Here is a 15,745-nt window from a genome sequence, read left to right as displayed (position 1 = left end):
TGATGATTACTACTTAAAATGGTCAGTCAAAAGGAGCCGCAAAATGCTCCCCAAGCGCCCACGGACGTTTCTCGAAAAGAGGTGTCCATTCTAGGGTTAAAACTGTATTACTTTAAAATTCATTATCATCAATAGCTACTTCCGGACTTAAAATGGCAGTAATAGCACAGAGTAGCAGTAGATAGGTATATTCCCTTAGTCATCACGTACGACACCCACGGGAGTAGTAGGAGTTGTGTATTCTGACTTGCTGTTACTAAGTCACGTCACGTCATTTTGACGTCATAAGGATGAACATCATACAGCTTTCGTAGTAGCATATACAAGGCTTTTCGGGAAGGACTTTACTAAGATAATTACAATGACTAAATAAAAAAAAAACAACATCTCTTGAGGATGCTCTGGCGTTGAAAACTGCGTACCGAGTACATTGCCGAAGGTCTTTTTCGTGTCAAGTAGGAAGATTGAAGAAATTACATACGGTACAGATTCGCCTGTTTTCCGGAGCATAGCAAATTAAGCTTAATTTTCATTTCATCATGGAATTCTGCAAAGTAACGCTTGCTTCTATCCAACATTTGAGACTATTTGCTTATATTCAGAGGGACATGGTCAATTTCGTATGTACTCAACAAAAAACGTAATGATATTATGACACGAGGTCGATATGTGACCGCCCCAGCAGATCTGACGTGTGTACAGCTTATCGGATTAGGGGGTTTTGTATTAGATTATGGTTCGTTTCTCGGGATGATCTCGGATATTGTTAATGAATTATTCATAAGGCTGACTCCACACGGGTGCGGGTAAATTCGATATTGGATCGTCACAGAGCTTTAGTGGTATCTATCAAGAGGAATAATCGTAATTCCAGAAAAAGACATGTTGAACTGTCGAAATAAGGTTGGATTGGATTGGGCTATATATATAATGCACTGTAAAGTTTCATAAACTTATATATTTATATGTATGTATATGTATCTTTTAATGTTTATTTATTCATAAAACACAACAGCAATTAATTGTAAATACATTCATAAAAAAAAATTATGTGTTAGAATTTAAAGTATTAGTGTTTTTGTTTTATTGTTGATGTTTTCTTTTGCAAGATTTTTTTTTTGTACAAAACTAAAATAAACTTTTTTTAAGTATCAGGTATAGTTGTGTGGTAGAAAAATGGAAGAGACCTTTACCCAAAAGGGGTCCTTGGTTTCATAACTGAATTTATCAAATGTTTGTCAAAACAAATTTGCAAAAGCTTACATTTTAATCTATTTCTTTCATATTTATTGTTTTTTTTTCTGTACTTCAATCAAGGAATAATTAAAAGATTTTTAATTATATTTATTTATTTATAGTTGTGTGTTTTAGCACATACCTTATAAAATATCTTAGTAAAATACATTTCTAAATTTGGTCATATATTGCTATTGCATTCTTTATTGAGATATGATTGTATGGAAAACAAAATAGATATTATTTATTTTATTCAAACTCAAATTCATTTAAAAAGTAATAGAAAACTAAAGAAAAAGAATAGAAGTAATTATTTAATAGGTTATTTTCATAGATAATTAGATAATAGTCTACGAAAATAAGATAAAAATACTACGACCATACATTAATCGCCCTCTAGCCCGAAAGTATACGTAGCCTGTGTTAATATACATAAGTACATATAATATACAGATAATATGTGTTAAATTGTATACGTTGTTTTGTTATACTTTTATTTTTTTTCTATGTACTTTTTGTGGTGTGCAATAAAAGTATATTCATTCATTCATTCATTTATCAGTTTCACTCAGAAAGCAGGTTGCTGTTCACTGCGCCAATCGGCCGTCAAGATGTTTTTTGTTCATTTAATATCTCTTTATGATATGAGTACCTATGCAAAAAACGTTTAGAAGTAAAAAACATTATTATTATTTATTTATTTTATTTAGAGTACTTTATTGCCCAAACTTAGAAACAATACATGAAACACACAAGAAAAGAAAAAAATAAGTAAAATTAAAAACAATAAAAACAGTTTTTGAAGATGCGCGCGCATCTGTGACACAAAATTAACAGTATGAAGCTGTCTGCTTAACCGCTCATTAAGTCTCGAAAAAAAAGCTACCAACAAAATAGAAATTGAACCTCGATATTAGTCGCGCATGTTGGTACGCTCGTCACCTCTGATCACTGTTTTTATCATTATTATATGTATCTATGTGTGTGTGTATATTTATATATGTTATTGTAAGCCCCCGTGTACCAACCGTCTGTTTTTTGAAATCTTGGCCTACGTACGCTCTTTGATCTATCCTCTTAGAGACGAGGGCAAAACTTTGAATGTCATCTCCATATTAAGCGGAAGGGTAGTTTTCCCATACACCAACAACTACATGTAAATGGAAAACTAATTTTATGTAGATTAATAGTGATTGTACTTTGGGGAGAAATCTGAAATCGTAAACTTGTAAGGTCATGTTTACAACACGTTGACGACCGTTACCATAATAGACTGCATCACACCAGCTGGTGAGATTGCAGTCAACGGCTAACTTGTAGCAGAAAAAAAAAGTTTAAGGATATATGGAGGTTTATATGTATATTATTGGTTCATTAATGGTTTTTATTTTATATTTGCCTTCAAGTAAAAGTTGAAAATAGCACAAAAAAAATATAGTTCCATTAACCCCACTTTACTTAGCAACCTTCCCAAAAGTTTAAAGAAAGAGATGAACAAAATAAACTAGAAGCACTAACTCATCTACACCTACATATATAATAAAATTGGAGTATCTGTTTGTAATAGACAAAAAAACCATTTTTTACTACATGTTTAAGAAAATATATATGGTACATACACCAAAACAACATTTTTACCATTTTTGTCTGTCGGTCTGCCTGTTTGTTCTAGCTATTCTCTGAAATGGCTGGACCGATTTTGACGGGACTTTTATTGGCAGGTAGCTGATGTAATAAGGAGTAACTTAGACTTCGTTCATTTCAGAAAAAATCTTGGAAAATAAAGTAATGTTGCAATGTCCAAGTACTATCCAGTACCGCGCTCAACTCAGGCGCATGTCACCACTGGGCCGTCATGTCGGGCGCCTCCCATTACTCCTCGAAACGGTATTAATATATAAAGCTGCAGAGTTGGTTTGTTTGTTTACTTGAACGCGATGATCTCAGGAACTACTGGTCCGCTTTGAAAATGTTTTTCAGTGTTTGATTGTACATCTATCGAGGAAGGCTGTAGACTATATAGCATCACGCTAAGAGCGTAGCAGCAATGAAGCATGTTTTAAAATCCGTGTTTTTTTTTTGAGAGCTCCCGCCGCGTGCGCTGCATAAACGGTTAAAGTTATTCCGTTTAAATATGTTTATCTTTTAAGGTTGACCTATACGCGTATGAAGTCGCGAGGGACCACTAGATGAATATAACTTTTGAAGCAACCTTTAGTACCAAAAAGTAGAAACAAAAAGAAGAAAATCAAAATCTGTTCCACAGACCGTCAAACACACAAAGACACGTCAAACTTATAACACCCAGTCGTGTTTGAGTCGGGATTAAAAAAAAAAAAAAAATAAATAAATATACTACGACAATACACACATCGCAATCTAGCCCCAAAGTAAGCGTAGCTTGTGTTATGGGTACTAAGATAACTGATGAATATTTTTATAAATAATATACATAAAATACTTATAATATACAGATAAACACCCAGACACTGAAAAACTTTCATGTTCATCACACAAACACTTCCAGTCGTGGGAATCGAACCCACGGCCTTTGACTCAGAAAGCAGGGTCGCTGCAAACTGCGCCAATGGGCTGTCAAAAAAGGATCTATCTAAACATTATGTCAAAAAAGGATCTATTTAAACATTATGTCTCATAATATATACCTACGTTTAGGTTCTAATACTGTACGCAGCATCAAACTAAATTGGTTATAATTATTTATTACTTAATGCATCGAAACCCCGACGGATAATCTGCTAATACTGAAATATATAATTAATGCTACCATTTGTCACCCGCGGGCTAATCCCTCGCATACACAACGTGACGTAGTAGGATAAAGGCTTAGGACAGGAACACATTATATTTTTAAGGAACTTGTGATAATGGTTTTTTCGGCAATCGCTTGAATAGATACAACGATCTTAAAAATGGCATAATTTAGGATTCAGCGCTCTGCTCCAGTAAAATTGACTGCCCCATAAACCATTGCATAGTGAATTAAAAACATATTGGTTAGAAGCAGGCGTTAGCTTGCGGAATACAATAGTTTATTATGAAAATTAAGCTTAATTTGCTATACTCCGCGAAAAGCAGGAGCATCTGATCATTGTAAGGTTAACATCTCCTGAGGATGCTCTGGTCTAGAAGGGAAACTCGCGTGGAGGGAACATTGCCGAGGATCTGTGTTTGGTGTGGAGTATAAGGATTGTAGAAATCATAAAGTGCACCGTACCTACAGATTCTCCAGCTTTCCGCGGAGTATATAGCAAATTAAGCTTAATTTTCATAATATAAAGACATGCTTTTTTGCCTTATTTAAAGATAATGGTACGCTATCTACGCGCGCGAGTCCGTCTCGCGCTTGGCCGGTTTATTACACAATACCTGCATATAAGCGGATGGATTGCATTAGTAACAATGACTAAGGTTATATATTATTTCAAAATACTCTTATGAAGTCTCATTGTTCTACAACGTGAAACCGAAGTTTATATTAAACGGGCGATGTCCTTTGCTAACGTAAGCATGCCGTAAGAACGTAAATTGTATAGCGTACCTACAATTCAAAAGTTACAAAACAGAACATTTTCAACTCGCATTCAATTTTAACAAAATAGAAAGTTACGTAGTTAGTGTCTGAATCTGTTTACATTTTCATTGTGTCACAAATCCGAGCGGCTGCAAAGCTGTGTCGAACAAGTTGTGTCATAATTATTGTTACTGCATGTGCACAAAGCATTGTGACACCGGAGGAAATAACCGAGCGTTAGCACACCTTGCACTATAACAATGAAACTTCTGCGGTTTCGCTGCAAAACTATATGTTCCAACCAGCTTCTGACTTATAAGTACATTTGGATGCAAGTCAAAAAGAAATACTTCTATTGTGGCTTTAGTTTTGTAGTGATATGTAATCTTTTAGTAGTAGAATAGCTTTTTGTGGGACGTGTTTCTTGCATGCTTTCCGAAGTGTTGCTCTGTTTGAAGCTGATGGTTTTCCACTTACCATGAGGTGGACAAACTGCTTGCTCCGTCAATTATTAGTAAAAACATAATATAAATGCATAAACGGTTAAAGATTCGATAAAATCATGTGTCACAAAGTGGTTCCACTTTAAAAGTTCTAAAAAAAGTCCGCGATAGTGTTTATCTTTTAAGGTTGACTTATACGCGGATGAAGCCGCGAGGGACCGCTAGTAGAATATAACATTAGAAGCAACCTTTAAAGTACCAAAAAGAAGTAACAAAAAAATGAAAATCAAAATCGGTTCCACAGACCCCCACAGACCCACACAGACAAGAAAATCTTATAACACCTCGTCGTGTTTGAGTCTGGGGTTAAACCATGAGGTGGGCCAACTGCTTGCTTCGACAATTATTGCCATAATAATAAAAAAAAAAATGGAATGCTATCCTTAACTACGAAAAAGAGTAGGAAAAATGTAGCTCTACCAAGTTGAATCTGCTATCTAAATATATAGTATTACATGACGCGATTCTTGTCTATGTCATTTCTTGTATTTTGTTCGCAAAAATTCTATATAATATAATTCAATATTTAGTCTATTACAATCGTTATAATAAAATTACAGACGTTTTACAATATTAATAGTGAGCAATGGTAAGTAATGCAGTGCTGAGTAGGTATTGCCGGTGCCGGCATCAAAGACAAGCAGCGTTGCAAATCGCCACCACGTTGCTACAATGATGGTTGGTGGGCTTCAACAATTATTATCACAATATGATACAAACAATAATCGGGATCGCCGGTTTTACGTGCTCACCCAAGCACCAACAATTGTCTAACTCAAGGCGGGTACCTGCTGTGAATTTTTGACAGATAATCTTATCTTACCAGTTACCATTGGCCTGACCCAAATTGAACCTAGAAACTTTGGACCAGTAGTTAAACATGATAACTAGACCAACGAGGTAGTAATAGGGGCATTCAGATGTTAATTTTAATTAAACATCGACTTACGTATCGCGTATTCAAAAGTAAACACACGTAATTTAATTCAAACTCACAAACGGAATGTTGTTAAGTTGTAGGCAATTTTGTGAGCTATTTTAAGTTTTGTTATTTGTCGGAGAAACGGTTTGCATTTTCATTGTGTCACAAATCCAAGCGGCGACAGAGCAATGCCAAACAAATTGTATTCTGATTGTTACTGGATACATTAGCAATGAGATAGCGAAGGGAATTATTAAAACTTTAAATAAATAAATAAAATCTATATACTTATAATAAAGCTGTAACTGGATGATTTCTGTACATTTAATATATTTTGAAAATTTTGACCGGGGAATGATTTATAATCGATACCGAGTCCCAAACATATTTTATTTAATTTTTGTCCGCTGTCTCTCTGTCTGTCTGTCTGTCTGTCCGGGCATTACATGAAAACTACAGAACGGATTTAAATAAAATTTGGTATAGTGGTAGCTGATATTCTGGGTCAACATATAGGCTACTTTTTATCCCGATAAACAGTAACGGCTGCGGTCGATCGCGGTGAACGTCTCAAATTTGAACCGCCGCGGTTTTCCGAATGACGGTTTGCCACCCCCGCCACCTAAGTTTCGTTTTTTGCACATTATTTATTCAAAAATTTGTTGGAGCAATATTATATAATATTAATTATTTATAATTTATTAATAATATTATTTTTATTAATATTAATTTTTTTGGAAGTCGTTTAAGTCCTCAGAGAGCACTTTAAGCCATCGGCTTTGGTCAAACAATGAGGATACGATAAGCATTGTACGCGTAGGTATACAGCGAACCCTCGCTTCCAAACCGTTAAGCACTCGAAGCCAAAATAAACACTTGACGCCTAATCCCATTTCATTTCGAACAATAATCCAATAAAGTGGAAACCCCTTACGCCCGTCGCCGCCAATAAATGTCGAAATTAATAAGCACTGAACGATAATGCTTTGATCCCTCCAAGCTTTCAATATAACCCATGAAAAATCATCAAAAATCTAAAGATGGTTAAAAAAAAAACTACATATTTTTTTTTTTATCACTGTCATCATGTTTGTTGTGTGACTTAGACTCGGAAGAATATGAAAAAAATTATGCTAAAAATAACTGCTTTATCTGTTATAAGAGTAAAATTAACAAGAGCACTTCATTTCGTAGTTTAAGTATAACTTGTTCCGTTTTCTTACACAAATACAAACTGCACCTGTTTCCGAACTAGGTTAGACTGTCTCGGAAAACATGTATTTCTATTCATAAAGGTATCTTCGAGACAGCTTTATAAAAACCTACTTTGTCTTATATCTTACAAGGTTTGTAAGATATAAGACAAAGTAGGTTTTTATAAAGCTTTTTCTTACGAAACCCTTTTTCTTTACACCTCCTTAAGTATTTTGCAGCAAAGAAACATCGAAATCAGATTTAAACAGACAGAAAAAATCACCAGTTCATTTTCAAAAAATTCAAAATTCAAACTTTAAATTTATTTACTTCAAGTAGGCCTACTTTACAAGCACTTTTGAAACGTCAAGTATGTATGTTTGTAGTGCCGAGAAGAGCCGGCAAGAAACACAGTAGTCGCTCTTTTCCAACATCAACATTTTTGATTGAGAGTCTATTTCAGAAGGTTAGTTTTTGTAAACAAACAAATGTTTGACATTAGAGAGTTAAATCAAATAAGAATAAAGATTTTAAAACATAAAATACAAAACAAAACTGTTTAAAAAAAAAGTTAACATATTGGTCAAAATGTTAACAAGTATGGCGGCATAATAAAAAGTACGCCTAAGTTCTTATATGGACGAGCCATAAGCTTTGCCAATCTATTACAAATTCTCCAATTACAACCAAACTGTTAAACAGATTATTAAAGACACATTACCAACTTGCAAAACACAGATAAAGTATAAATCACAAACTCAAGATAGTCAAACAGATTACCACAGATACTATAAAAACATACATTTCACTATATTCCAATAAGCTGAAAAAACAGTTTAGTAACAAAATAGCCCTCACGTTCGTAAGAAAAACCGACTCACTTGACCTTAAACGCGATCCCAAGTGGCTCTTTTATAAGCTCGACGCGGATAGACAGCAGACTGGATCAGTTCCAATATCCGTCCCGGCTTCAAAGGGCGGTTTCACATTAACTATTCAAGTAGGTAAAATAATAAAGAAAATCTTTTATTCCGGAAACTAAAATACCAACATAAAAAAATGTTAAACTACATATACCTATCTATTAAAATATTAATATTAAAATATAAAACTACGTACACTAAAATATAGAATGTAGTATAACTACCGAACGTAAATGAATAAACAGTTGAATTAAAATAACTAATGTCAACTCGATTCGATTAAGTAATGTAAGATTCTATTAATAAAATATAAAATTAACAAGCTAAGACATAACTTTGACTAAGCACAATGTTATTTACTTCCAAACAGAGTATCGCCTATAGTTATATCCCTCGATTATATCTCCAGACAAGGGGATTAACGACTCCACCTTCTAAAGCACGGGAAAATGGAATAAGAGAAGTTGATCTCCTTTCATTATTACACATATATTATTTGGATATTATTTCCGCTTGTGCGCCATTGTACGAGAGTTGATAAAGCTGTGGGAGAAGGTTGGAGAAGATAATTTTTCATAAGGGGAGAAAATTGTCTCCTGCCCATTCTAGCATAGTAGAGGTTCAATGTCACAGCGCTGATTTTTTAGGCGACCTCCTTTGTCCCGGACCGGATAAAGTATTTTTTTTTTGTAAATCGGTGTTTTTGAGTTTTTTTTGTAGGAATAATTGATGGACCATGCACATGGCCCACCTGATTTTAAGTTTATAAACTTAAGGGCATTCAAGAAACTAGTCCTGCTATGTGCCGATGTGTAAATCAACCTGAGACCTCGCTCTTCAGACTATTAAGTAATTCTGCTTAGCGGCAGAAATAAGCATGGCGAGGGAACTTTCCCGAACGAGCTCTGTCACACAACGCTTTACTACGACCAAAATAGCTGAATAGGTTGATCGCATAGTAGGTATCCCACGAACGTTTTATTATTGCAAGTCGTACCTGATGATGATGAAATTTCAGGTTTGACTATGAATTTTGAATTCAGTTATAGTAAATTGGACAATTCAAATTGAATATACTAAATCTCGTATACCTACTTACAATCTGTCAATAAAGATATTATTATATTATATTATAATTCTTATAGTATACTAGCGGACCCACGCGACTTCGTCCGCGTATGATTCAATCGAGAAGCTAGAATAGATCTGATGCTAAAATCATAATCATCGTGGCTAGCAATGTACCTACTATTATTTTACGTGGTATACTGATTAGTAAGTTGTCATTATTTTAGTAGATACATACATACATACGTCCATCCATACATCCATCCTCACAAACTTACGCATGCTTTCGATTGTTGTCCCATAAGCCTTGCGATTTGCTGTTATTTGTGAAGAGTTATGTCCTTTATCCGATAATATTTATCAGATCTTCATTAAAATATCACAATACACGGATGATGTGAAATTGATAAAAAATTTCATTCCATTTCCCGGAGGAAACTTATTGTTTATCGGGATACAAAGTATCCTTTATGTTGAACCGAAATATCAGCTACAGACAGACAGACAGACAGACAGACAGATAGACAGACAGACAGACGGACGGACGGACGGACGGACGGACGGACGGACGGACGGACGGACAGACAGACAGACAGACAGACAGACAGACAAAAAAAAAATCTGTTTTGGACTTACGAGTAGTATCGATTAAAAAGCATCCTACGGTCACAATTTTCAAAATATATTAAATGTACAGAAATCTTCCAGTTACAGTTTTATTATATGTATAGATTACAGTTGAAACTGTGGCGGTCTCCACATTACTGAACTAGATGGCGCCACAAAGAACCTGCATCGCGCTAGCAAAGTTTTCACAAACAATGACCGTAAATACAACTTCCAAAGATGAATAGTCGGACCTCGGTCCCCGAGCACGAACACCTACTCGGAGGTAGTTCTTCCTATTGTGTCGTTTTAGCGCTCCCGCACAAAACAATGATTTGTTAGTACTGCAAGTAAATATGTTTTATTATGACGTCATCAACTTTTCCTAGCGCAGTTCAGTTGTACTTCTTTTAGATAACAGTTTTGTATAAAATATAGGTAATATAAACCTAGTTAATTGTAAACCTTAAACGTAATTCCGAATGGCACTTAAGTAAACTTGACTCTGATAGATAGCATGGCGGATCAAATCCAATATCCGTATATCACCGTATCGTTTCAGAAGGTGGTTTCACATTGCCTATTTTTTAAAACAAAATTTCAATTTCATAACAGTGTGAATTGCGTGTGTTAAAAGGAACCTTAGGGTAGAGGTAAAGAGAGATACAGAGCTAGACTCTCACATCAAAATTGTCAGGAAAATAAGACTTATTAAAAAAATATATACTTTCTTATAGTCTAGTCTCTCATCTCTGTCTATATTATTACACGTGTAACAAAGTTTTCTATAGTGTAAATATACTTAGATAAAGATTAAGTTACAAAGATCCAGTCTGTGTATTTTTATCACTGGTTCGAAAAGCAGATTCGACCGAGTACAGGCCCAGATAAACTTAAAAATCGGACCGGTTGTCCCTGAGCTTATCGCGTTCAAACAAACAAACTAACAAACTCTGCAGCTGTATATATTAGTATAAGATAAATGAGTCAATAAGTAATAATAACAATAATTGGCACATTGTTTTAACTTATGCATTATTAGGTTCGAGTATTAGTTTCAATGCCATCTTTGAAACCTAATGTCTATTGTCCAACTTTCGTATGATATATGAGCTTTGCCCATTGCCACTGTAGCTTTATAACTCTTCCGAATCATTTTGGCAACTCCTCATTACAATCTACCCCAAAAGCTGCGCTCTAACTGGGTTCTAGGCTCAGAGTCACTCAGCGGGCGATGTAGAGAGCTATCTTAGGAGTACATCAGTGAGAAATGAGGAGATCCGTAGAATAACTAGAGTTACTGACATAGCTCAACAGTCGCCAAGCTGAAGTGGCAATGGGCAGAATACATAGCTCAGAGAACCGATTGATGTTGGTGTCCACAGGCGCTGGTATGGCACCAGTAAAAGCAGCGTTGGTCGAGTCTTAACGTGGTGGACAGACGACGTCAAACAAGTCAAGAAAGAGGACCGACCGCTTAACGTGCTCTCTGAGGCACGGGACGGAATCACCGCCAATATACAAACTCCGATGGTACTAAGAATTTCTTGGTAGAAAAAACGAATACTATTTATTTTTTTAGTAGGTTCATACGTTACGTAGCCGCTCATAAATTAAAATCTGTGCCACATAACACATTCATTATGAAACATCCTTTTCCTGTTCAAAAGCCACAGTGTAATGTGGTGATTCTACAGATTACTTCGCAAGCCAATTAAATGAGTTCCCCAACATTTAATTAATATTTTAAATGCAATCATCCGATACTAAAACGTTTGCTCTTTGGTTGATTATGGACGTAATCACTTTGAATAATTTATAAGGATCATTAGCTATATAACTTTCTGGTTTGAGTTTAGATTACGAAGGCGGCTACTTTTACTATGGTAGAATTAAAAAAAAAATAGAATACGACTGCAATCATTTGCGCATTATAAGCAAAACAAACTTCCAATTGTTTTTGATGAGATGCATCTATAGGCGGAGAGTAAACCTGGCTTTTGGCGTGGCGACACAGGCCGTGGCGACGCATCGCCACGCTGTTTGATAGAATATATGTAGTATACGTTGATGAAAATACTTGAGTTGTCACCTTTTGAAAGAAATTTTTGAATTAAAACATTTTGTACATGAAGAATATAAAAGTATATTAAATAAACAGTCATCATTTTCTGGAGAGAATCCGTAATATTGCATTTTTTTATCATGTCATATTCAGTTCCTGTCATATTCTGTACTTTTGTGCCTATTACTTGTACAAAATAATTTCGATGTTTCACATCTGCCAGGCGTGTCGTGACGGCTCACAATTTTTTTGATGTGAACATCTATAGGCGGAGGTTAAATCAGATTTTTGGCGTGGCGACACAGGCCGTGGCGACGCATCGCCACGTTATATGATTGAATTTTTGTTTTTCGTATGTAACAATAAAAATGAATATTAGTTTTGTAATAAAACAGTCATTATTAACCGACTTACAAAAAGGAGTGGTTATCCATTTGGTTGTATTTTTTTTAAATTTGTGGAACAAATTTGTAATGCTTTATCTTTTCATTATGCAATATCTTACAGAATACAATTTCGATGTTTCACATCTGCCAGGCGTCCCGTGACGGCTCACACGTTTTTTTATAGTGTTAACTGACAGACCAAGCAGATGGTCTACCTGATAAGTGGAAAATTATCGCCTATAAATAGAGCAGTACTTCGCAGCAACCACGCCCTTCAGACCGGAACACAGCATTGCAACTATGCTGCTTCACGGTAGAGCTAAGTTTGACTTTAATACCTTAATTTAATTTATAATTAATTTATATACTTACTAGAGGACCCCAGCGCGATCTGTCGGGCTGATTTGTGAATCTAAACCATCCAGGGTGCCACCCAAACGCTGCCAGCGCGACAACGCGGAGGCACAAATGGTGACATCGATGACGCGAGGCCCATTGGAATCGATAACATCCCCGCGCGCGCCGACGACGAGTTCGCTGACAGTGACGCGGGGTCATTTCACGGACTCGACAAACCAACAGGCCCAAAGCCAATGATGGCGGGCCCTAGCCCCTAGAAAGGGGCTAAAACAACAAATACCAGGGCAGCGTAGCTGCCCTGCGAATATGACCCGGGTAAGGAGGCGTTGCCTCGAGGCCAGTACCCCCGACCGGCCTATTGGCCGCTTGGAGATGACCCGCACGCACCCAAACGCATACCAAAAAATTCATTCAAATCGGTCCAGCCGTTTAGGAGGAGTTCAGTGACATACACACGCACACAGGAAATATATATATGTAAAGATGTATGACCGTATAAAATGTTTTTGTTGTCTTTATCCGTGTGATAAAGTGTTTCTTCATCTTCTAGCTCTGTCACAAAAATTTTTCAGTAGACATGTTGTGTATGCGATATTCTCGCAAAATAAAATTGATTTTAAATCGAAAAGAAGCCCAGCCCGGGGATTGAGCTCAGTACTTCGTGATCTACAATCGAACATGCTGTATATTAGAAAGTTAGTAAAAAGCATATAAAAGCAATAAATACTGAGAATTTTGAGCTTTGTATCCAATTTGACCAAATGTATCCAGTATGTACTTTGGTATAGTAAGAATCATTATAGAACTAGTTTGACGCAGCTTGTTGTCACTCGGATTTGTGACACAATGCAAATGTGAACATATTCCGCGACTAACTACGTAGCTAACTTTCTATTTTGCTCAGAAAATTGAATACGAGCATGGAAAATTACATCTGTAAGCTATTATATTGTAGAGTACGCTTACTTTCAAGTTTACGTGATGCCCAACAAACATTAATTAAACTTTACTTAGCAAGGAATATAACATTTGAAGAACCTGATGTTTATTAAGAGCCTAGAGGACAAAAAAGGTTACTGGTATTTTTTTCTATTGAGAAAAAAATTACTTAATCGTAATTCCGTCAGAAATATGGTCAAGAACAACTTGTCTTTTTTGCACTGAAAAGAGCTTCTGTATCTGTACTTCTGTTTAGGATTCAGGAGCGTTTTCTTGATTGTAAATACGTTAATAATAATAATTTACCAGCGTTGTTGGCCGACAGAAACCAAAATGTTATCTTCTTTTAAAAGAATTCTTTTAAGCGAATAACGCTTAAAAGAATTCTTTTAAAAAAAGAGATATTACACAATACCAGAATATTTGTGTGACATTTTATAACACACTTGACATATTTAATTAAGATATAAGAATTACATTAGTTAAGAATTAGGTTAATACATTTTTGGAGTTCACTCCTTAAGAATCGATTTTCATATATAAGGCGCCCGGTATGAGATAAATGTGAGGAGTAAAATCTACTGATGAATGACCTCGTTACGTTTTCGCTTTGCGACGTTGCATGCCCGGCAACTGTGATGCGCAAACATGCAACGTCGCTTTCGTTTAATTAAATTATTTTTAATTTACCCTTTCATATGGTATTAATCTTTATTCAGCTAAATAAACTCTTTGACGGCCTAGTGGCGCAGTGCGCAGCGACCCTGCTTTCTGAGTCCAAGGTCGTGGGTTCGATTCCCACAACTGGAAAATGTTGGTGTGATGAACATGAATGTTTTCCAGTGTCTGGGTGTTTATCTGTATATTATAAGTATTTATGTGTATTTCATTCATAAAAAAAAAATATTCATCAGTACCCATAACACAAGCTACGCTTACTTTGGGGCTAGATGGCGTTGTGTGTATTGTCGTAGTATTTAGTATATTTATCTTTTTGTGTACGTTTCGACATTCGTACTTCAGAATTAAACTCCAGTCGTGCGTCGGAGCTGACACACATTTTTTTATTATGACGTTATATAGTTCTTAATTCATAAAATTAAATATCCACCACCAACAATCCGCACTGGGCCCGCGTGGGGGCTCAGGCCATTGTGGGTGACCCGAGAATTGTAGTAAGCCTGTAAAAGGTTGATGATGATTGAGATAAGTGGCAGTCTCGACGTTATTTGTATCGACGAAATATCGTTCTTAGTTCCGAGCAGACATATTATATAAACACTGAGATCTTCTTAATTTTAACAGTGGATTTCAGTAGACTTTAAAATTCTGATACGGTGACAGCTTTTGCTGGAGCCAGTACCCTGTTTTGGTTCTAGCGAGCTCTGGCTGTCTGAATAATAGTAGCACTGTAGTAATATATTCATTTATTGTAAAAATACTAGATAACACAGTTTACAAGGTAATCCGACTAATGTAAAGGTGATTGCTATGCGTATGAAGGTAAACAGCGCAAGGTCCGTTGCATTCGTGAGTAGCCACTCGGCGCGAACCCCGAACCCCGACTGTTAGCGACCGAAGTTATACGTTGTCCGCGTATTTCCGTCCATTAGATTTGTCTCCAGGCGTCTTGAACAGCTTTAGCCTTTAGGCCCGCATAGTTGATAAAGGCGACGATTCTTTCAAAAGTCTTACCTACCTATATCTTATGTATATATTATGTGTGTTTAATTTATATATTACGCATATTTATTTAAATTATCCATGTATTTGTGTCTTTACATTTTGGTATTTGTATATATATCAACACTCTTGGCACTATCCCGTTCTCTTGCTTTAAGTCCTGTCTACTAAGATTGCCTGTAAGAGATTGCTTGCAGCAATAAGGCCGCCTTTGCATGTCTACATTGTTACTATAAAGCTTAATAAATTGAAATTAATGTTAAAAGTTGCGGCGGCCGTGCTACCCAACTCAACCAATTAATAAACTCACTTTAACAACTTTAGA

General features: G+C 35.8%; 1 protein-coding gene across 1 annotated transcript in view; it reads right to left on the bottom strand.

The window, feature by feature from the left end:
* LOC120627341 (gamma-aminobutyric acid type B receptor subunit 2) overlaps positions 1 to 15,745 on the bottom strand; it is a 61,278-nt gene that overhangs the window by 44,432 nt on the left and 1,101 nt on the right. The gene's annotated exons all lie outside the window — the stretch shown is intronic.

Source organism: Pararge aegeria, chromosome 11 (genome assembly GCF_905163445.1).
Source record: "Pararge aegeria chromosome 11, ilParAegt1.1, whole genome shotgun sequence".
Classification (NCBI taxonomy): Eukaryota; Metazoa; Arthropoda; class Insecta; order Lepidoptera; family Nymphalidae; genus Pararge; species Pararge aegeria.
Note: the sequence above shows the minus strand (reverse complement) of the source record. Positions and strands in the feature narration are given on the sequence as shown.